The sequence below is a fragment of the Hyalella azteca genome, unplaced genomic scaffold (assembly GCF_000764305.2).
Source record: "Hyalella azteca isolate HAZT.00-mixed unplaced genomic scaffold, Hazt_2.0.2 contig14441, whole genome shotgun sequence".
NCBI lineage: Eukaryota > Metazoa > Arthropoda > Malacostraca > Amphipoda > Hyalellidae > Hyalella > Hyalella azteca.
The window spans coordinates 87,776-110,994 of NW_025944327.1; the positions used below are offsets into that span (position 1 = coordinate 87,776).

At 35.5% G+C, this 23,219-nt stretch overlaps 1 long non-coding RNA gene across 1 annotated transcript in view; it reads right to left on the reverse strand.

The window, feature by feature from the left end:
• LOC125179014 overlaps positions 1 to 23,219 on the reverse strand; it is an 89,105-nt gene that overhangs the window by 25,891 nt on the left and 39,995 nt on the right. Inside the window, exon 2 of the long non-coding RNA XR_007157119.1 lies at positions 13,586 to 13,621. This is a non-coding gene — a long non-coding RNA (uncharacterized LOC125179014). The remainder of the gene's footprint in view (positions 1 to 13,585; positions 13,622 to 23,219) is intronic.

Here is a 23,219-nt window from a genome sequence, read left to right on the forward strand (position 1 = left end):
TTCTGCTGAATGTCTCATGACAAAATCGGTAACCCTAAGAAATTTAATTTATTATAATAGCACTGAATGAATATTGAGAGGAACTCAGCAGTAATAATAAAGCAATACGTCTCAGGAAAGTAGAGAAGCTTGTGTTGTAAATTTGCGAGGACGATCATTGAAAAATAATATAACAGTTTTTCTTGATAGGAAAGCAAAGCAATTTTACGACATAACTAATCCGAATAAAAAAGTGTATTTAAATGAAAAAAGGACAACAAGAATATGGGAGGTTTGAATGGAATACAAAATGTGCATAAAAAAGAATTAGTGTTTGGGGTTTTTTGTAATCGTGTAGGGAGACATCAATACAGGAAACGCATTAAACTGCGGTTGTTGAGTCCAAGATGAATTGCTTTGAGTTTGGAGCCCAGTTGATACTGGCCCTGTAAAGGAATTAACATTAAGAGAATTGATACGATTTGGCCAGCTTACGGAAAGCTGTGAGTTAAAACCAGTTTGAGGAATAATGCCAAATTAAAATTTAAATTTGCAGACATGATAATTATCGACTCGTTCTGTATTGTTTCTGCTGAATGCCTCATGATAAAAACGGTAACACTTTGAAATTCAATTTATTTTTGCTGAATGCCTCCGTCTGTTGGGATTATTTTTCCAATGCCAGTATGATTCAAAACAGGTAACTCTTGACTTATGAAAAACCAGTAGTGAATAATAATTAATCAATGTCACTAATAATAAATTAATTGCCCCTTGTTAAGTATCAAATATCAAAAGGATATGAACTAAGGGAGCAAGTGTCACGTAAAAAGCCATCGGGGCACACTAATTGGCAGCCAATTACTGGCAGGTGAATACGCTTCCTGGACTGATGTGGTCGCAAGGCCCGCTATGTTGAATCCGCGAAACATATATAACGACACCAATTACAGATCTTATATATTATTATACTAGTTTAAACATCGGATACATTATCATATATAATAAAAATCTGTCAATCATTTGTTTTCGCGAACCGTATAGTCGTTTTGTTCAATCGCGTAGTGATCAATAATGCATAAAAATCTTCGCGCATTTCCCCAGGACCAAAGGGTTGATAACAACACGCTAGTATTCATTTATGCAGAAAATTATTCATTGTTTAATTCAAAAGCACTCGTGAATTGAGATGATGTTCACTAGCACGTGGCCTTGACCATTTTTTTTTATTACAGATAACAGCTGAAAATCATATGACGTTCTTATTCAAGGCCGTTGTGCATTTCTAAATTCCTGTTTCCAGTTGAACATCATACGTATGCTGTTCTATGCCACGTGACATTCATCGATCTTTAATTTCAGTTATGACCTTGTTGATGTTATTTTTCATAATTTCTGAAGACGAACGGGAGATACCGTTCCGTAACACGTGGCGTTACTCTTCATTAATTATGCCTAAAGATAAACAGGAAATAATTAAAGTTCCATGGCACGTGATAGTTAAGTCAGGCCCACGTCACCGCGTGCAGAGGCCATGTCATGCCATCTTCAAACGGCCCTCAAAGAGAATGATAAGGACAGCCTCGCAGCTCGGCGTTAATTGATATAATACCTACCGAAAATATCATTCCGAATGACACCGAATATATAATTTCCAATATAATATCCAATATATATAAAGCCAAATCACAACTGTTATCCAATGACAAGTAGCCATGACGATTCGCGATCGTCGAAAATCCAGAATGGAAAAAGTGGCTATAGTTGTTCGCACTGCGTTCGGTTAGACGCAGATATAATTTGGTATGAGATTACTTTTGAATTCTTTTCCAATTTGCGACCGGCATTTTCCCGTTAATTGATGGTTAAATGATGAAGCTTCAAACGATTTTTCAGTAACCGCAGTCGGAATGATATACATTGGATATACATTGTTCAAACATTCATCAATCCATATACTTTCATTCTCAATAATTTCATCCGCAATACTCCACTATTATAGGTACTACGACGTAGCATCAAAATTGAGAAAAATCTCTTTCGTCCATAACTGAAAAAATATAACCACATATGAAAATGTTGTTACTGGACTCTTTGAAATATGGAAATTGAGGTGTAAACTGAATCGCATCTTTTCGATCATAATTGTGCAGAAAGATAACTTAACACAGCAATAATCAGTTTAGAGCAAAAAACCGAACTCTCACGACATCCCTTAATTGTTCATTAACATCATTTGAATACAGCCAACACTGAATTAAAATCATTTAAATTTTAATAACGCGATATAAACCTAGTAAGTGCAAAAAAATGTAAAATGAATAAATCGTAACTAAAATACTAATTATATTATTATGTTTGCGTAAATACTAACATTTAGTGCGTATCGCTAAAATACTGAATACAAAATGGCACCGAGAGTACAGAAGTATGAAACTAATAGTTCAAAAATTGTGACCGAGAAGCTTTTCCTTGCCCCATGCTGAAAAAAATATACTGTCGGATGAAATATAACTTATTAATTTTATCAATAAAACTAATCTTTTAATGATTCACTACCAGCATTATTATAACTAGCAATTCGGATTTAATTTTAATTCTTATTTATAAATAGGAAAAAAACTTTGGATACTATAATTTTGAGTTGTACGCCGCTCAAAATTACATTCCTACATTTTTATTGTGAATCAAATTTTGTAATAAATGCTAATATGTTTATTGCAGCTACGGCAAGTCACGGCACAAAGGCTTCGAAATAAATACGCATTTACCTCTTCTCTGCGAATAAAAACCTTCATTTTGTAATCCGTTTGAGCATCATTCGATTCACAGAACAGAATTTATTATGCACGCCGAGGCCCGATCGGCTTTCAATCCTGTTAAATTGAGCTTCAAAAAATGACACTTCAGTATACTAAATAAAATAAAACTTGAGTAATATACCTGTCCGGAGAAGAAAGTTCCATGAATGCTATTAATTCTGGTACACATGTATTCAAATGAAATGGAAATTTTGACAAACAACTGTTCATTAACATTTTAATGATGGTTCCAAGCAACTTGATTAACATTTTAAAATATAGAAGTAAAATTTGTTGACTTTCAAGTCAAAGCCTAAACTATATACAGTGGGGGGAAATAAATATTCGTACACTTGAAAAATCGTATTTTAATGTATGTAAGTACACAAACTGAACAGGAGAAGTGATTTATATTATGAAAGGTGGAGCGAAACTTCCGATCTCGTCTGACAAAATGTATTGAACAGCATGGAGGTCACCTACAAGATATAATATTCAAGAATTAAACTTGTAAGTAAACCCAACGAAACTTTAAATGTAGCTCTTTGTAAAAAAGAAAGAATTAAAACGCTATCTTTAATACTTTTTACTTTGTGATTTTTTTAAAAGAGTAAGTTCCCACGCCGCACCCTGTATAAAAGTAAAATTTGTTGACTTTCAAGTCAAAGCCTAAACTATATAAATAAATTGAAATAAAATCATTCCTTCGTACTTAATGGGAAAAGTAATTATGGAGACAAATAATGTTAAAATTTTGACGCAACATACGTATTTAGTAACTCCTCGCGAAAAAAAAAGAAATCTCCCATTTGACACATGAGAATTCTAAAGTGAGAGCCGTCTGTTGGGATTACGCTCGTTTGAAAACACAGTCAAAGGCCCAGGTTTAAAAGTGTCGTCCATTATAAATAGAAAGATTTAAAAAAGGCGTGGTTCTCTCCAGCAAGATTGATGACGTTAAAGGGAGAGAAATCTATTTGCTGCTACAGAATAATAGCACTTCAAATGATCGATGAAGCCGCGAACCGCGTAAATCGCTCCTATTTTGGTTGAAACTCGAATACGATTGTTATAACTGCGAAATTTTTATACTAGTCAAGAATTAAAAATAAAAACTTTAAAAATACTTTGTAATAATCGAAATGATTTAAAAATTAAGAAATAAGTTTTAACTGTAGCAAAAAATGTTGAAAATGCGTTCTACACGCAAGTGAACTAAAGACTCAAACGTAAAAATGCCACCTATATTCGGTAAAACGTAAAAACATTTCCAAATTTAGTGAAGCGAACATTTCACGATATCCATATTTTTACCTATTTTTGGGCGGAAAGAACAAACGACGACTATATTTTGTGAAGCATAGAAACAGTGCCCATATTTTCGATCACATAAAAAAGGAAGAAAAAATTTCCCAATATCATTGTAACGGACTATAAAGATCAGGGAATTTACGATGGTAATGAACGCTATATTGAATTGTAATGAAAAAATGCCAGCCTGTTGAAATGGGCAAAAACGTCATTTTATAATGAAAAAAATGCCAGCCTGTTGAAATGGGCAAAAACATCATTTTATAATGAATTTATGATGGCATAGTCGCACGTTAAATTATTGATAGATCATGTAAAGCATGTATTTTCCGCAGTTAACCTTGAACAACCAAATATTTCCAACAATATATTCATAAGCTTAGTGAGCACTGCGAGGTCGCATTCATTGCGATCATTTCATTAGACTTTCTAGTATGAAAAGTTCGAATAAATCCGCGGATAATAAATTTTAAGAGGCAGATCGAGCAACTAATTCATAGGGCTGCATTTCTCCCTAATACGTTTTAATCCCGAGAATTGATGATAAAAATTAATTAATTAATTAATTTGTTATATAATTAACTAATTTGAAAGAAATGCAAATCTCCAAGACGACATTTTGCCGTCTCTAGCTGGCAAGGAAGCAGTGACGCATTGCTGGCACTGTGTCCAACAGAAGATGAAGACAAGAATTCTCGATTTGTTGGATTACTAAGATTTACAATATGACAACGAAAAATTTTTTTTTAGAAATGATTATGCTCGAAATAACAAAATATACGAGTTTAATTCCATGTTTTTGCTCGGCGATTTTCGTTAGGGGCTCCACAAGTCACAAATATGTTCCCAACTCCGTAATGTCGTGCTGTTCAATCTTCAATAGTTCGAAACTGGAATGAAGTAAATTAGTCATACTCTTAAAATGCTTCGATTTGTCTACATAATATTTAGGATATCAGCATATCATTGAATGTTGTTCTTTGGTTTATCTTGATATCCAAAGTCGCAAGTGTATTTTAGTGAAATCGAACACATTCCTAGTTTTATTAAATAAAAAAATATAATATGGCATGACGGGAGATTTAGGTCCCACTATTTCGCTAACCTGGCTCTAATCTCGGAAATTTGTCATATCGGCTTCAAATAAATCAATTACCTAATGCTACAAGAACGCAATTGAATTTTTTTAAAGTCTCCCTCCTGTAGATGAGTTAGCTGGACACTTAATCAATCGTTTATTGGAACATCGCTGAATAAAAAAGTAAATGTTTGAACAAAGAAACGGCAAGAAATTTCTATGTGTAAATTTTCACTAAAATTTGTAAAGAACAATCGACTTTAGAGCATGGCCTCGAAAATTTCAAAGAAGGGCTTAAAAGGAAATTTTAGTACGTGGTCTGAAGAAGAGATTTTTACTTCTATCCTGAGATGAAAGAGAAGCCGTGCTTGTGAGCGAGCCTGCAAGATCAAGAGTTCTAAAGCGCGCACGGCTAGTGAGACGAAAGCAGGCTTGTGCTTTTTCGAAAATACGGCTGAAAAAAATCACGGCGATACCAACGAGGGCAAGAAAATGTCGGCGATACCGAGCCTGAATGGCATGAAGCCTATCACGTTGTACGAGCCGGCAAAATATGTTGTAGAAGCTAAAATAAGCATGGCATGTATTGAGTGAATAGATTATAATTGAACAAACCAGGGCGAAATAATAGGTTAATAAGGACGTCGTATTATTTGTTCGGTGAACAAATAATATTTGGGACGGCTATTGACTGATACAAATAACCCATCAGATTTTTTTTTATAATTATTCGGATATTATGTAAGCGTCCAGAAAGTCGTGGAAAATTATGTACTTCAAATTGGCTACAGAAGAAATATGTAAAATAACATGACCGGAGCGTGAACAATATGACAAAAATAACACCCAATCTATAGGAAATTATATAAGAGACACTTTCTAATTCTAAAGTGAAGGCCTTGTTGAATCCAACACAATTGGAAAGACTTATTAGCATAACCACATAATGCAATATCGCTGCACAAATGCTGTCAAAAGCTTCACTGTGATCGCTTAGTAAAAGTAGGCTACACCAAAGGCTTAAATCCAATTTCTCGAGGACATCAATTCTGTTGCCAATTCCCAATATCGCAAGAATTTTTCGTTGTCTCGAGCTTGGATAAAATAAGGAAACAATCAAAACTTCTTCACTGCAATTGATCCCAGATAGACTCGTCAGCCCAAAACCGCTTGCGTGTTCCCAGGAAGTCAAATTGGTGTTGCAAAATCAATCGCCCCTGAGTGGAAATTCAATCTTTAATACGAGCTTGCCTCAATGTTAACAATAAGGGAAATAACTGTAAGGAAGACAGGCCCCAAGTTGGGGAATGAACTAATTCAAGCATCTTCATGAGCCTGCATTATTAGTTATGAAAGAGCCAAACTTGAATGGCTGAGGTAGGTTAACTAAAAATTTTTAGCTATTTCAGAGTGTGGGAAAAAATATGGCTTTTCGATGCCTATTTGCTTGCATAATCTTATATTAAACTGAACTACAATTTTTTAATTTTTTAAATAATTTTTACTAGTTTTCGCTCCTTCTTATTTACATCTCCGTCACTATTGAACAAGTGTACATCACCGTCACACTATTGAACAAGAGTACATCACCGTCACACTATTGAACAAGAGTACATCACCGTCACACTATTGAACATGAGTACATCACCGTCACACTATTGAACAAGAGTACATCACCGTCACACTATTGAACAAGCGTGCATCACCGTCACACTATTGAACAAGAGTACATCACCGTCACACTATTGAACAAGTGTACATCACCATCACACTATTGAACACGTGTACATCACCGGCACACTATTGAACACGTGTACATCACCGGCACACTATTGAACACGTGTACATCATCACAGTACTGAAAGATTATTCACAATCATCTCCCATTACCGGACGAGTGCGCACAAACATCGTCAGTGCGCATGGGCGATGCATGCGCAATACGCATGGGCGCTATTTTATATTGATATCGCCTTCGTTTCCAAGTCTGTTCAAGAAACCTCAAGGAAGATTTGGAGTGATAACGCGAACGACTTCCTTCTGTACAATTTAACGCATAAATACGGAACTCTCTTCGTAGGTAGGAACTCAGAGTTCGGATTTTTGGATACTAGATAACGTGACAACGAATAGATATCAAAGGATATAAATATTACTGATACATGCACAGCCCTATTGCTCATTCAAGGAAAACATTCATTTCAGTGGATTGGTCAGTGCTTACCCATAAGAATAACACATTTTTCGTAAAAATTACCGCATAAAAAGGTAACTATGCGACCCAAAGCTCCTAAAAAATTATTATTAAATTTATGGCTCATCGTACGGATTTTCAGAGACATTAATGATGGAAACAAATCTGACGCTTAGTTCATTATGGAAATAGAAAATCCAATCTTGGAATCGTGCAGATCGGCACAGATTAGCGCAGCCTGCTAATGCATCAGGACCTTAAACCTGAAATCAAACTTGCCCATGGAGAGTCTCGAATGCAGCGCGCGATAAGTGGTGCCAAACAAGCACACGAACCTATACGGACTTCTGAGGACATAACTCTAGGCGGACATACCGAAATTATGACGTAAGAATGCATATTTTGTTTATAAAGAAGGAATAAAGGTTCAAACTTATGATTCAAACTTATTATTTGCCTCGAATTTGAATTTTTGATTAGCTCGTGTTTGAATTCCACAATCTGCAACATTTCGAAAACTCTCAGCTTCACACACAAGTTATCGTTCAAAAACTATCAGTTTTACAAGTTATCGTTCAAAAACTATCAGTTTCACAACTCATTGTTCAAAAACTATCAGTTTCACAACTCATCGTTCAAAACTATCAGTTTCACAATTCATCGTTCAAAAACTATCAGTTTCACAACTCATCGTTCAAAAACTATCAGTCTCACAACTCATCGTTCAAAAACTATCAGTTTCACAACTCATCGTTCAAAAACTCTTAGTTTCACAACTCGCCTTCTAAGACCGTCAATTTCACCTGTTACCTTACAAAAACTATCACTGTCACAATTATTCACCGTTAATTGACCATTAGTTTAGAAATTCACCGTTCAAAGACTATCAGATTCATAGCTAGTTGTTCAAAATCTGTCAGTTTCACAACTCATCGTTCAAACACCATCAGTTTCGCAGCTCGCCTTCTACGACCGTTAATTTCATCCGTCACCTTTCAAAAACTATCACTGTCACAATTCACCGTTCATTGACCCATAGTTTCTTAATTCACCGTTCATTAACCACCATTATTTTCTAACTTCACCGTTCATTAACCATTATTTTTTTTAATTCACCGTTCATTGACCATTAGTATCTTAGTTTCTCAATTCACCGTTCAAACACTATCAGTTTCAGGCTTCTGCAGTCACGGACTGCAAAGAAGTGGACCGCTTCATTGAAGTTGATGAGAGCCGCGCTGTTGCGCCGAGTACCGGGAGAAAAAACGGTAAGGGGGCGAGTCTATACCAGCCGACAGCTATGGCGTACTGCGTTACAACCTAAGGACTATTTGGATATCGATAAAGTTCAAATAATGACGCGCTGCGGAACAGGAGAGCGAACCGCGGTCGTATATTACCGCCGTGTTAGTGAATGTCTGAAATGAAGTCAGTTCTCGCTGAACTCACCATAAAAAGATTGTGTGCTGAATGGTTGGTAAAAGATCGTCACAGGTGTAATTAATGGTCATCACAAATTTTTAAATGATAACTAATAACAATTTTTATTGCTTCTCGATTAACTGATCAATTGTCGATGTTTTCCTGACAGGTAATCATTTTCATCCAAGCCATTCATGAGATTGTGCGAAAATGAGACAAAAATTATTTACATAATCGCCATTCATGTCAAAATGTAAGGAAATTTTTGTTATAACTCTACGGAATTGAAGGGGGCTATTCCTTAACTCATTATCCAACCAATAATATGCTTCGTTTACAGACGGAATATCTTCAAGAGTCTCGAGCTCATCAGAAAACTTGTCAACGGATAACAAGTGAAACCTGGAAGGTGATGACTGACATGCTTCGCAAGATTTAGATACCAGGGGCCATACTTTCAAAACTCGTTAAGTGAACGTAAGTACTTACGTACTATTTTCTTGTCTATGATTGGTGGATTTTGCTTGAAAGGCCGCCGATGATTGGCTGATGAACTTAAGATCTCTTAACTTTTTTTGAAAGTATAGGCCAAGGGCCTTATACTTTCAAAAAAGTTAATAGATCGTAAGTTCATCAGCCAATCATTGACGGCCTTTCAAGCAAAATCCACCAATCATAGACAAGAAAATAGAGCGTATAAGGACTTATGTTCACTTGACGATTTTTGAAAGTATGGCCCCAGAACATTAACTGCCTCCACGATAAATACTCTGGTAGCAGCAAATCACCGTTTTTTAACCTATAGAGAACAAATTACCAGTGACAATTAAATCAAGTGTAACCTCCAACACGCATCTCATTTACTTGCAAATGCAGATTTCCAAACCAGTGCGAAATGGAACGCAAAGCTATTATTCGTTTAACAGGTTTTCAAATTACTACACTCGCTCAATTTAAGAGACCAGGAATTTAAAAGTAAAGAAAATAGCCAAAAATTTCACCATTTCTTATAAGAGAAAACGTTTCGGAGTCCAGCTCCATCGTCAGTTCAAAACCTAGAACACAGGTACAAACAATTAGTAACCTAAAATTCACATTCAAACAATTCACCTAAACTTGAGGACATTAGAACTAAAATCGAAGATAACAGAAATAAAAATGAGATGACATGTAGAGAAAATACAATCTATTTACAATTTGTAGAGGATAGGAACTGAATGCAGCATTTAAATTTTTTTAAATTGGTGAAATTTTTGGTTATTTTCTTTACTTTTAAATTCCTGGTAAATTTGCGACTTAAGCAGCCAAGTGATTTTAATAATTTAAGAGACCATGCAGTAAAAGATAAGGCGCTACTTCCAGGTCCGATTTATTTACTCGCCGAAAGAATCATTTGGTAGCATTCCAAGAAAGAAAATAAAAGCTTGAACCCCTTAGGAGCAATTTTTTCCCGTGTAGAGACGAACTATCGATGGAAATGTGAAGGCATCTGTGACACTGAGAAATGGTGGCTATGGGCACTCTTCTCCATACGAGCTTCGAACGCAGGCATCCTGATGCCGGGACATTCATTGACAGTGTGTTTCTTTTTCACAAACTCGTATTTTATTTGTGTTTTTTTTTACTTTAACCTGTTTTTGACATGACACGAAGCTTAGAATGTACCATGTATACCTAAATTATGCCCGATGCAACAAATACTATTTATTGCAAAAAATTTGAAAATTTGTCTTCTTCACGAGATGAGTTTGTAAGCATTTTCTCTGTAGCGTAATTTTATTTAGAATTATAAAGAAGTTTAGTCGGGTTAAGTCAAGTGTTATGAATCATGAGACTATTGTATTCGAAATTTAATATCATTTAACAAACGCTTGCCTTGAGGAATATATAATATTAAGCCATAACTTTTAATATTGCGATAAATAGATAATATATAATAAATTATTTATAATCCAAAACTAAGAATGAAGATTGAAAGCTAAAATAATAATTTAATTCAAACGTAATATGATAAATTAAACCGCAGAATTACCTGTATGCGCAGCGTTTAAACTCAGAACCAATATATTGCGAGATTAAAGAGGAAGCAAAAGGCCAGCCGTGACCGCGATAATGGCTTATCCTCGCCTTCCTTTATCGTTCAATTTACAAAAGGGGATGTTTAATTTATTTCATTAAAAAAATTCCTAATAGGAAATGTATTGCGTATTACGAATGAAATCGATAACTATTATTTCAAAATATGGTATGAACAATACTTATATGTTAGATCAATGTTCTGGATTGTTTTGAAAATTTACAAATAATAAAACGGAGTCATTTCGCGACGAAAGGGTAGCTAATATCCAATTAAAAGTTCAAAGTAATGCTATCGAACAGCAGCGAATAACTATTTACATGCAGACAATTGCTCATACCTAAGAATATATACATACTAAGAAACCAGCTTTCAAAGAAACAATACAAACTTATTCCACAGTGGAAACACCTATTTAAAAAATTATTTAAAAAAGTTAAAAGCAACATCCCAAAAAGTCGTTGGGGTCTTGCTAGATAGCCAGCGATGCGCTAAAGTAAAAGTTTGCATCTTTTACAAATGGTATATATGAGGGAGATTGAACTACAAAAACATCTAATCAACATGCATAGATTTTTCTCATTATGAATAAGTCATTTAATCAGCATTGAAGAATGGTAACAGTTTAGTCAGTAGAATCTGTATCTCACACAACCATTAAATACATCAAATATCATATGTCCATACGAAACACATTTCTTCCATAACGATAATTTTTAACAGATATACTGACGATAATAAAAAAAGGATGGCAGTAGCAGCAAATATTTCCGACTGACTTTGTTATTCGGTTATTTAAATCGTTTTTAGAATTAATTTTTTAACTTTCAAAGTTTTGAGATAAAAAACTCGGAGCCTCAGAAGTTATTATCTCGTATAAATGTTCGTAACAGATATTTTGGAACAATTCCTAACGACAGTGAACTCTCCGTTGCTCGTGCATGTATTCGGATTTTCGCTCATCCATCATCGAAAACAATCATTGTTATTTTAATGATCCCTCAATCAAACCAAATCAAAATTAGACCAAATTTCAATAAAGCACTCAAGAAGTCGTTACAATCTCTGTTCAACATACGATGGTACCATCATTTTGGGGAATCGTACCTAATGTCATAAAATTAGGCTCGCATATGAAGTTTCGGGCTCAATTATAAGAAGAATTATCGAGTGCAATATCAGGCTTCAATAAACCGATGCGGAAATGCATGTAACAACGCAACTTGTTTCGTGAGAATACGGCTAAGGGCATCTCGAGACTTCCACGGCGAAATATTGTATCTGGATTTAGAGATGAAAAAAATAGCTTCAATACTCAACTTTAGGGACCAGCGTGTCGTGCAAAGCTCAACGTTGCGATAGACGGTCTCGAGGCAATGAAATATAAGTCAAACTAAGACACTTTTCAGGTTGCGAATATAATAGTATAACAGAGGGAGACGAAGAATGCGACAACAGCAGCAAAATATTGTTTATTAAACTGTTAGACAACAATACTGAAGTGATAATTATAACGCCGAAAGATGGTTTGAAGGGTGCAATGTTAAAATTTATATCTAATTAACTCGTTAATGTTTATACGCTTATCGTTTGTCTCGTGTTAGGAGGCAAAGTCGACGCTCGTTAGCTCTATCTTTTTTACTATTGCTTTAACCTTACCGAGGTGAAGACCTCTTGCTCAAACAGTATTATTACTTTTGTTAACTCTTGCTTATCTGTTACTTAATTTGAGTTTGTGCGAGTGTGTTTTCATTTTATTTTGTTCAATTTAAATGCATGTTAGAACTTCTGTGTTTCGCTCGTTTAATTAAGATCTTGCTTAACCGGCTTTACGCCAGTGCATGGAACCCGTAGGGTTATTGGCTCCTTGGAGCTTCGGTGTATACCGATTGTCACATGCCTTAGTGCTGTGAATTAATTGCATGCTTGCATGCGCTTAACTCCTTTAAGTACGAGCGAACACTCCTATTACTGTTTTCACTATTTTCTTCCTAATAGTTCTCTACATGAGAACTCTTGTCTAGGGTTCCTCAACGGAAACAAATAGGTAACCTGAAACAGTGACTCATTCAATTGGAATTAAATATTGTGTTCTACACTTTTAACGTTCGAACTTGTGCTTATATGTGCGTACGTATTCTACAGCTTGCACGAGTTCCTCGTCGCGCTGCGTGCTTCTCGTTTAATTCCTTCTGGCTTCGTTCTGCGAAGCAATTCTCTTTGCGGAACCACAATAAAAGTTTCAACGCTTTCTTTGTTTTTTGATTTCCAATTGTACCGAAATTCAATAGCAAAGTAAAAGGATTTCTTCGAGATATGTCATGAATAGAGAATAATTGTCTCTAGCATTGTTATAAACGGTAGAATATATTGTCTTAAAAATACACAAGAATGGTAGATGATCATCGTTATAATTGAAATCGAACGTATAAGATTCTCTTGAATCCATACTATTTAACAGTGAAAGACTATCTTTATGTTTGAAAAATAAATTAGAAGAAGTCTCATATCTATACAGAATCAATAAAAGATGATATAATAAACTGAAATAAACGGTTTAAAGATTGTCGGTTTCCAGGCTTCAAGTTTTCAAGAACAGGGTATGAATTATATTTTATTTTTCTTGCATGATACTTTTGTCGGGAAAATAATCTGAGGTCGTACAGTGGCCGGCGGTTAACGCTCGTTAATTACGATAGCTTTAAGACATGACACTTACTCACCTGAGATGTTGCAAGTTGCTCGAATCCCACACGTTCCTGAAGGATACAAATGTTATTAAAATAATGAACAAATAATGATAAGGTAAAATTAATAATAGCAGCTGTCAAATTGTCGCATAGCGAGTTATGAAACTACTATATAAAAATTCTCAAGCCCACCGAATTAAAGTCAAAGTGATTACAGTTGGCGTAATCTAATTCCATGACAGAAAAGTCCACTAAATTCAATTAGATTATATTCAGTGTTGAAAAATTTTACAAAGTCAAAGCCTTGACAACGAGGAGATGTGTGATTTCACTTTATGTAAGTAAAATCAATTTAAATAAAGTCATAATTTAAATAAAGCGACAACATCAAAGCTGTGAGCAATTCTAGTGTGTTCAGTCCATGTAGGGAGACTCAATCATTTTGGGATCGTCAATGAGCAGCACGTCGCTGTCACGGCAGACGTGGCACGTCAAAGGAGAAAATAATTAGAAGCGTCGGCTGCGGGTAGGATTTAATTTAGGTAGCCAGTTTAGCTGCCAGTTTGATATCAGCAAAACGAAAGACAGCGCTGAAGTTAAATTGCTTCTCTCAAGGCGGTCTCAGAAAGATCTTTCTTTATTTTACTCTCCCTGGAAATTTTGCGCATTATTCTATTAGCTTCATTAAATTAAAACTGCAGAAAATGAAGAGAAATGCGGCCACAGTCTCGTAACTTTCACTACTTTAGAGAAGCTTGAGAAGACTTGGTTACTGCTTAGAATTTCCTTAGTAGGATATATTGCGTAAGAAGGAACGCCTCGAGGTGATTAAGGAGCGAATTTCGACTCTAATTTGCATATATATTGTATCACTATCTAATAAATTCTTACTTCAATGTTAATAATTGAGTATCGAACATACCTGAATGTATCATAGAAGAATTCGCAAAATAATTCGCAATTTAAACCAGTCCCCAAACTAAAATTTAAATTTGTGTTCCTACATCAATGGATCATCACCTTGTTTTCATTACTCGTTATACTAGAATATATCCCGAGAATTTTCAGCCACTTGCGTAATTATTTAACATGCTTAAATAATAAGCCAAAATATGGATAATATTTTATCCCCAACAAATCTGCACGTGTTGAATAAAAGATTTTTCCGCGAGTCAAGAAGATTTATTAGATNATATATGGGCTAATAATCTGCCCATCGATTGCTCAATATTATTCTCTTGGCCACCTAAAGTACGACCTCGATTTTGCATTTAAAGTTACTAAAACGCACGCATTAACAAAGAACCATTAAGATAAATACGAATAACCGATTATTTATCAATTCATTGGACGCACCTCGCACACTCTTAATGAGAGTTTTTTTAAATGAACTATAATGAGTTACGCAGCATGAAAACAATGCATGCGTCGTAGTTTAGCGACTCGACTTGTCCAAAAATGAACAAGATAGCTCACGGAGAAACTTTAATGGTCAACTAAACCCGGTCTGACAGCAAGTAGCTAAGTAACAATGGAACAATGTAACTATATGACATGAGCTTTATAAGTACATCGCATACATAATTCCAGCCTCAACATAATAAGCTGATTCTTGCGCCATAGTGGTTGGCTTCTTGCCACAACTCGCCTTCACCTCTAAATAATTTCCTTCGATTTTAGAAACCTTTTCCCGGAAGCTTGCAAGATAAATTAACGCTGGATTATGGATGGCAAAGTTGATGGACAACCGTCGTCGATGATGGATTTAAATCGCGCCGTATTTTTTTAAAAGCGTTGGTAAAGGTAAAGTTAATAAAGGGCGAGGAGAAAAATAAAACTTTAATTTAATTTCATATTGACGAGCGCGTGACGAGACGCCTTGCCGGCCACAGGCGGCCTGGTGCTACAGATATGTCAGTGAGAGCTGCACAAAAAAAGTCTGCTGCAACGAGTGTAGAATGTAGCAATAAAATATGCTGCAACGGCTACAGCAATAAAGAGCTAATCGATGCAGCAAGAAAAACTGCTGCAACAAGTGCAGGAAAAAAATCTGCTGCAACAAGTGTAGCAGGAAAGACTGCTGCAACAGGTGCAGCAAGAGAAATTTCTGCAACAGGTGCGGTAAGAAAAGCTGCTGCAACAGATGCAGCAATAAAAACTGCTGCAACAAGTGCAGCAAGAAAAACTGCTGGAACAAGTGCAGTAAGAAAAACTGCTGCAACAAGTGCAGTAAGAAAAACTGCTGCAACAGGTGCAGTAAGAAAAATTTCTGCAACAGGTGCAGTAAGAAAAGCTGCGGCAACAAGTGCAGCAAGAAAAACTGCGGCTGCAACAGTTTCAGTAGGAAAAACTGCTGCAACCGAGGCAGTTAGAGGAGCTGCTGCAATAAGTTTAGCAATATAAGCTTGCCCTTGAAATAGACAGGAAATATAGCCTACATATTTCCTTCATACATATATAAATAAATACAGCAAAAAAATAGCTCAGATGAAAAAAATTCTAAATTTAAAGTCGCGGCAATAGGAATAGCAGTTGAGCACTTAAAAGCAATCGAAACTGAAGCGGAAGGAAAAACTGCACCTCAGTCACAATAATAAGACCACTCCAAACAGCGGCTGTTATAGCTGCAGCAAACAAACAACAGCAAACACGGCATCATCTTCAGCAGCTTCAGTTAAAGCTGACCCAACTGCCGTCCTACTGCAGCAGCAGCAGCAGCAGTATCGTCCGGTGCCAGTATCTCACATTACAACACAGCTGCCCGCGTGACCTAGCGATCATCTGCTACTTGGAATTTTTTTAGCGCAATTTTTCATTTATGGAAGAAATGCCCTATTGTGCTCGTCATGTCCGTCCGTCCATCCGTCCGTCTGTCCGTCTGTCCGTCTGTCCGCCCGTCCGTGACTTCACGTTTTCGTCGAAGAGAAAATGCGCTCTCTGTCACTCACTGCAGTGAGTACGGAGTTATAATTTAGAATTTATAATATCAATAGATATTGAATTTAGACAAATAATGTACGAGTCGTGATTTATTGTTTGTAAAAAATTTGACTGGCCCGTTTCCCTTAATTAGAAATCCATTTTTTTCAGTTGAAGTTAAAGCTTTTTGAATTTCAATCAGTTTAGTTTTCAATCCTTTGTTAATTGTTTGTACCAAAATTATGACGTAAGAAAGCATATATTGTTTATAAGGAAGGAATAAAGGTTCAAACTTATGATTCAAACTTATTATTTGCCTCGAATTTGAATTTTTGATTAGCTCGTTTTTGAATTCCACAATCTGCAACAGTTCGAAAACTCTCAGCTTCACACACAAGTTATCGTTCAAAAACTATCAGTTTTACAAGTTATCGCTCAAAAACTATCAGTTTCACAACTCATTGTTCAAAAACTATCAGTTTCACAATTCATCGTTCAAAAACTCTTAGTTTTACAACTCGCCTTCTAAGACCGTCAATTTCACCTGTTACCTTTCAAAAACTATCACTGTCACAATTCACCGTTCATTGACCATTAGTTTCTTAATTCACCGTTCATTAACCATTATTTTTTTAATTCACCGTTCATTGACCATTAGTATCTTAGTTTCTCAATTCACCGTTCAAACACTATCAGTTTCATACCTCCGGCCTCCAACAAGGGTCAGTGGCCGCAACTCTCGCGTTCTCCCGCGTACGGCAGTGGCAGGCTGGCGTTCAGTCACGTCGTCTAAAGCTTCGATTTTCTCTCGAACGACAAAGTCACAAAACAAATTTGCTGACGCCTTCATCCTTTGTCTTTCTAAAAAGGAAACAAAAGGGCTTTGTTGAGCCGCCTCAGCACTATGAGAACTTTCTTTTACGAACGAAATTGTGTTACATTGGAATAAAAACCGCGTAATCAAATGGAAACGGTGTTACGGGATAAACTAACAAATTTATGAACTTTAAGAATATTTTAAATAAAAAAGTACAGAGAAATATACCACCAATCCAAGGATCAATAAAATGTTTAAATTGTAAATTAGCAATAAAAAATATAACTCAGTATTCACTGCAGTGAGTTACAGATAGCGCATTTTCTCAGAGAGCGTCCGTAAAGAGCGTCCGTTACGGACTGACGGACATGACGAGGACAATAGTGCATTTTTCCATAAATGAGAAAATGCGCTAAAATTTGTAACTTCAAAATGAATTTATTTGTTTAAAATCATCAGGAGAACATAAATTTCGGGGCACAATCAGTGTTCCATAGTTGATCGTTGAGGTTAATGATACTCGGTTTGGTGATATACTGTCTGGACATGAGATGCAAGATGTCTTACCCAAAGGCACTTCAAGCAGAGGTACAAAAATCGGGGGAAAAAAAATCACGTGACTATTACGTACAAAGTAGGAGGAGTTGTACAATTGTAGGACGATACGATAAGTGATCGCTGTATATTAAATTATCTGTCAATAAATAGTAGCTATAACTACATCGGTGTAGTATCAATACAATAAGTAAAATTCTAATGAATATTACATTTATAATAGAAGATACGATCGCTCTATCTTGGTCAATTGGTTTAATATCCTGTATATAACATTAAACATTTAATGTAATATATGTTAATGTGATATACGTATAATCTATATATACAATGATATACAAGGTATTATGTGTACAATATAACATAAAAATATTATGTATGTTGTAATAACATAAATATATACCTACCTATTAATACAATGAATAATATGCTGTATATAACATATAACAACATTAAACGAGTGTAAATACAAAAAAAAAATTTAGAACTCATAAGGAATAAAGGTTCAAAATTACGATTCAAGACTGTAATTTTCTTCGAATTTGAATTTTGATTAGCTTTTGTTTGAATTTCAATTACTTTCCTAATGGATGTTCAGAAGTTTTGACAATATCATCAGCTTCAGAATCTGATTACAAATCACATAATAATATTATCGTTGACTCAGACATTAAAATGTAAGTTTTTGCACCTAAATAAACCGCAATAATTGGTGGGTAAAAATTATAGAACACATAAAATAACACAAATTTTAAATTCAACCATTCATAAAAAATTGCGCATCGATTTCAAACACTACGGCTATAATGGTTCGGATCATTCATATTTGTTAGGTTAAAATAGAGAGAAATTTATTCAAGGTTTTCAATTTCTAAAATGGTTCGGAATTCGAATAAAAATTTCACATGGAACTGATGCCGTCTAGCATATTTTCTGCGAGACGAGAATCATTTCGAGACCAAGATACCTATTTCAATAAGGCGAAACGCTCGTGTAGAGCTCGAAGTATTAGAGCTGAGACCACATTCTAAAATGTCCGTACTCTTTGGCTGAGCTTAGACTTTTCTTTGGTTGCGAAAGCTTCTTCTCAAATAATATCAAGAGCTCTTGAACAAGAGGAACCGTATGCATAAAATAGAGAACGCAGGGTGATATTAAAGGTCGTGTCTGGAAACCTGAATTGAACTTCCCATTGGAAATTGACCGATTTCTCTCCGATGATCGGTTTTTAGTATTTATGAAAGATATATGATTTCAATGAATTTTTGTGAAGTAACTCAATAGAAAAGGAAGAAGAGGAATCTAAGACGACTGAATATCTTAATGTTTGGTTGGAATTTACTGTAAATTATTTTATGTTGATATAAGACTCAGTTCTTGCATGTTAATTGCACATATAAATTATATTTTATGAAGGAAGATATTGAAAAAGCACAATATTTATGCTCAAGGCATTCGTATTCCGTTGCTGAGGCCTGCACTAAACTCCAACATTTCCAGGACAAAAGCAAGCAAATATACTACAGAAATACCTGATGAAAAAATGCATGTAGTGCATGTAGAAATACCTGAGAAAATTAATTAACACATAACAAATAAAAATGTCTTTGAATAGTTAAAAGTGTTACAGGAGTAGCAGGCGAAGTGAATTGCATGGAAGTCGTATTGATTCTGAATATCATGAATATTACGCTTTATTTTGTCCACGAATAAACACTATTTAAAGCGAGGATCCAATTTTATTTGCCATTTCAGTGATTTCAATAGTCACGTTAGTTAACTCGTAAATTACACAAAGTCAGATATCGAACCGTATCAACATAAATACAAATTACACCGAAAACAACAAGATAATATTGATAAGTGAGGTAAAAAATATAGAAGTAAATTTTAAAATTTAAAAGTCTAAAAAAGTATCAATAGAAATACAAAGCCTGGAAGAAAATCATTGTGGATGTTATACAGAACTCCTCGCATAAAGTTCACTAAAGCCTCGAGAGATCGAGCTAAAAGTTGCATTCAAACCTGATCGAAATTCCTTTTCCAGATCAAGGGAACCAAAAAATATAAGAGCGAAAGCCCTTGAGGATATTTATCTTTCAGGAAGTTATTTACCGGTCAAAAACGCACTGAACCTCAGCAAAAATTCAGCAAGAGAAGCGTTTGGTATTGAAAAGTGCAGGAGATTGAGCCGTGAAACGCCCCCGTGTTCTCATCGACAAAACTCTTTTTATAAGGCGAACCATGGAGAATAAACTTATGATATGTTATAATGTGAGATGTGATTCAATGTAGTTCAGGCTGACGTATCGAAGTGCAGGAGAAATTAAGACTTCTTAACTACACTCTCTACTACAAATGTTTAGGGCCGCAGGAATAGATCACAATCCTAAATTTCGACTTCGGTAAGCAAATCCCTGCATTATTCATTTCATTTTTCAGCTATCGCTACTTGAGCAAACGATTTACTATGCAAGTGATTTCTCTTAAAATTTCTTCACATAAAGTGTTGTAAAATTAAATTTTTAGAAAATGCTGTTCCGTAGCTTTAGGCCTAAATTTCTGATCAGTTTTTGATCCGAGTCTTTACGGACTGGTGAGAGGAATTATACACATAGAAAACAACAGAGTATACTGCGAGAAATATCATGTGTAAATTACATTATAAACGCTAGTTTGGCTGTCGCGTCATATGTCGCTCGTTTCTACCGCCCGTACAACACAATAGGTGACACAGAGTAAGGTGCATTGCTAAGATGATAAAAAAATTTAAAACTTTAGAACTGAATTTGGGCCCGAATGGGATGAGCCACAAGTTCCATTCCTTGATAATTGACAAAGATATTTATTGTATAAGTGCTTTGAATTTTTCAGCGAAACAAATATATCACATCGAATGTGCCTCGCGTTTTCAAGACCAAAAATAGACATTTGACTCTCAACATCAAAAACTTTCAAACCCAATCAAACTACACAATAAAATGGAGATATGGGCAATTATGCAGATTGGTGTGGGTTAGTGAAGATTAGTGCAGAACTGCGAACCAAAGCTCTACGAGTGAATTTTTCTATAAGTAAACCAGCAGATGTGCGATTGATGTGAGATGCGTTCGGCTATAGTTTAGCAGCCACTGAAATAAAGCACATGCAATGTTGCGCTTCAAGCTATTTAGTACACCAGCTACAGCTCTGCAGAGCACCTGCAGCAGCTATGTAGAGCACCAGCAGCAGCTATGTAGAGCACCAGCAGCAGCTATGTAGAGCACCAGCAGCAGCTATGTAGAGCACCAGCAGCAGATGTAGAGCACCAGTAGCAGCTACGTAGAGCACCAGTAGCAGCTACGTAGAGCACCAGCAGCAGCTACGTAGAGCACCAGCAGCAGCTACGTAGAGCACCAGCAGCAGCTTTGTAGAGCACCAGCAACTGCTATGCATATAGCACCAGCAGCAGCTACGTAGAGCACCAGCAGCAGCTATGTAGAGCACCAGCAACGGCTATGCATATAGCACCAGCAGAGACGACAAACGCAAGCAGGAGCTGGTGCCATTTCAACACTCGTGCTTGAGGCTTTCGTTGCTCTACGCACATATTGCCAACGAAGAGAAATGTCACCGAGGTATTCTCCGGCGTATGACTGGTGGCGCCTGTGATACGCCAGAGGGATTATACGCTGCCAAATTAACTGGATTTTTAATTGTCAATGGCCTGAGTCAGTGAGATAGCTCGTGAATGTTTTGTTTAAATTTTCAAGTTAAATTGAAAACATGAAACATTGGAGATATAATCTATAGAGATTTTTTGAATCTAAAATAAACTCGTGTCAAAATTTGAGCTGCTGAAGAATATACATTTAGGTCAACTAATTGATTCAATCCACCATTAATTAATGCACGAGTATCCAATTGGATAGTGCGGGACCGATGGTATCGGAAACATGGGAACGATGCTATTCTGAGATCTTTAGCATTAAAATGCTGGGAATTTTTATATAGAATAATGAATTATATGAAGAATTACCCACGGTTTAAAATTTAAGATAATATGGTATCTTCAGAAATAATAGCGCGTCATAGTTAGATAATATTCTTATACAAGCATAATCGTTTCATAGTAAATTATTTAAAATCTAGATATCGTACAAAATGTAATATCTCACTAAACCTAGCTAATAAAATCATGCAATAATATAAAAAAATTTCAATATAAGAAGAAAAGCGTTTCCCGTTATTTCATAATCATTTTTAAAAATGAACACAGTTTGTATTCCCATATTGTATTCATTAAAAATCGGACAACACGTTAATTTATTACGCGTGACAATCGAGTACAAGAAAAATCGAATCAAAGTTTAAAACATTATCGCTATTTTTTATTAGAGTATTATCGCTATTTAGAGCATTGTCGCTATTTTCAAGGATGATTACTTGACTTTCATCAGTCTGGTATTGCCAACAATGAATCCGGGTTCAAAGCTTAAAATTTATGCCTTAGTTTATGAGTTGTATTTTAGGCGTATTTCACTTGAAGCCGCGTGCTTTATTACACTGTTTTCCGATGTAGAAGCTCGATTTTGGAATAAGTTGTGGATACAAGGCGAGATGAGCGAATATTGGATGCGATGTGAGGCTTTGCAATATCCTAATGCATGACACTTTTGTACGTCGACGCAAAATCCTTTAATTAAGGCAGCCTATAACTCGCCATAAGATTTATAATAAACAACCAAAGTCATGTAGGTTTATCGGGATACCAAATTAGTGAATAAATTACCATAAATTTAATTTACTATAAGCAGATAAATAACAATTCAATTTCAGCTTAATGAGATATGAATTAATGTAAATGAAGTTAAAAACCGTATAAACTATAGAAAGTAATATTCCTTCACCCAACAGCCCGCATAAATTTAAATAAATTTAGGATAAAATTATCAAAATACTAACCATGAATTTACAATTGTTGCCGCATTAACAATAAGAGGGATGGCGGAACTGGCGACTTTAGGTCAATTTTCATGTCATGATAATATCACTTTCGGACGCAGGACGAATAATAAGCTATAATTTATTACAAGAACCATTCGCTATCTATGTTCCGAGTTAATCAGAGCTTGTCTCTGGTATTGTACAGCCTGTCGAATATGTTAAGAGGAAATCACGAGTGATATTCTTAAGCGAAACGCTGCGGTTGTGGCCCTACGTTCATCAGGGAGATCCGGCAATAATCATGTTCGTAATGTTCATTAACTCGTCCAGTAAGAATATAAGTAGGAATAATTACGACCCTAGTAATGGTAATTAACTAGCGAGGGAATAAAATCGGCCGGCGTAATTTAATTCTTTAGATATTGAAATACTTTCAGAAATTTCATTAAT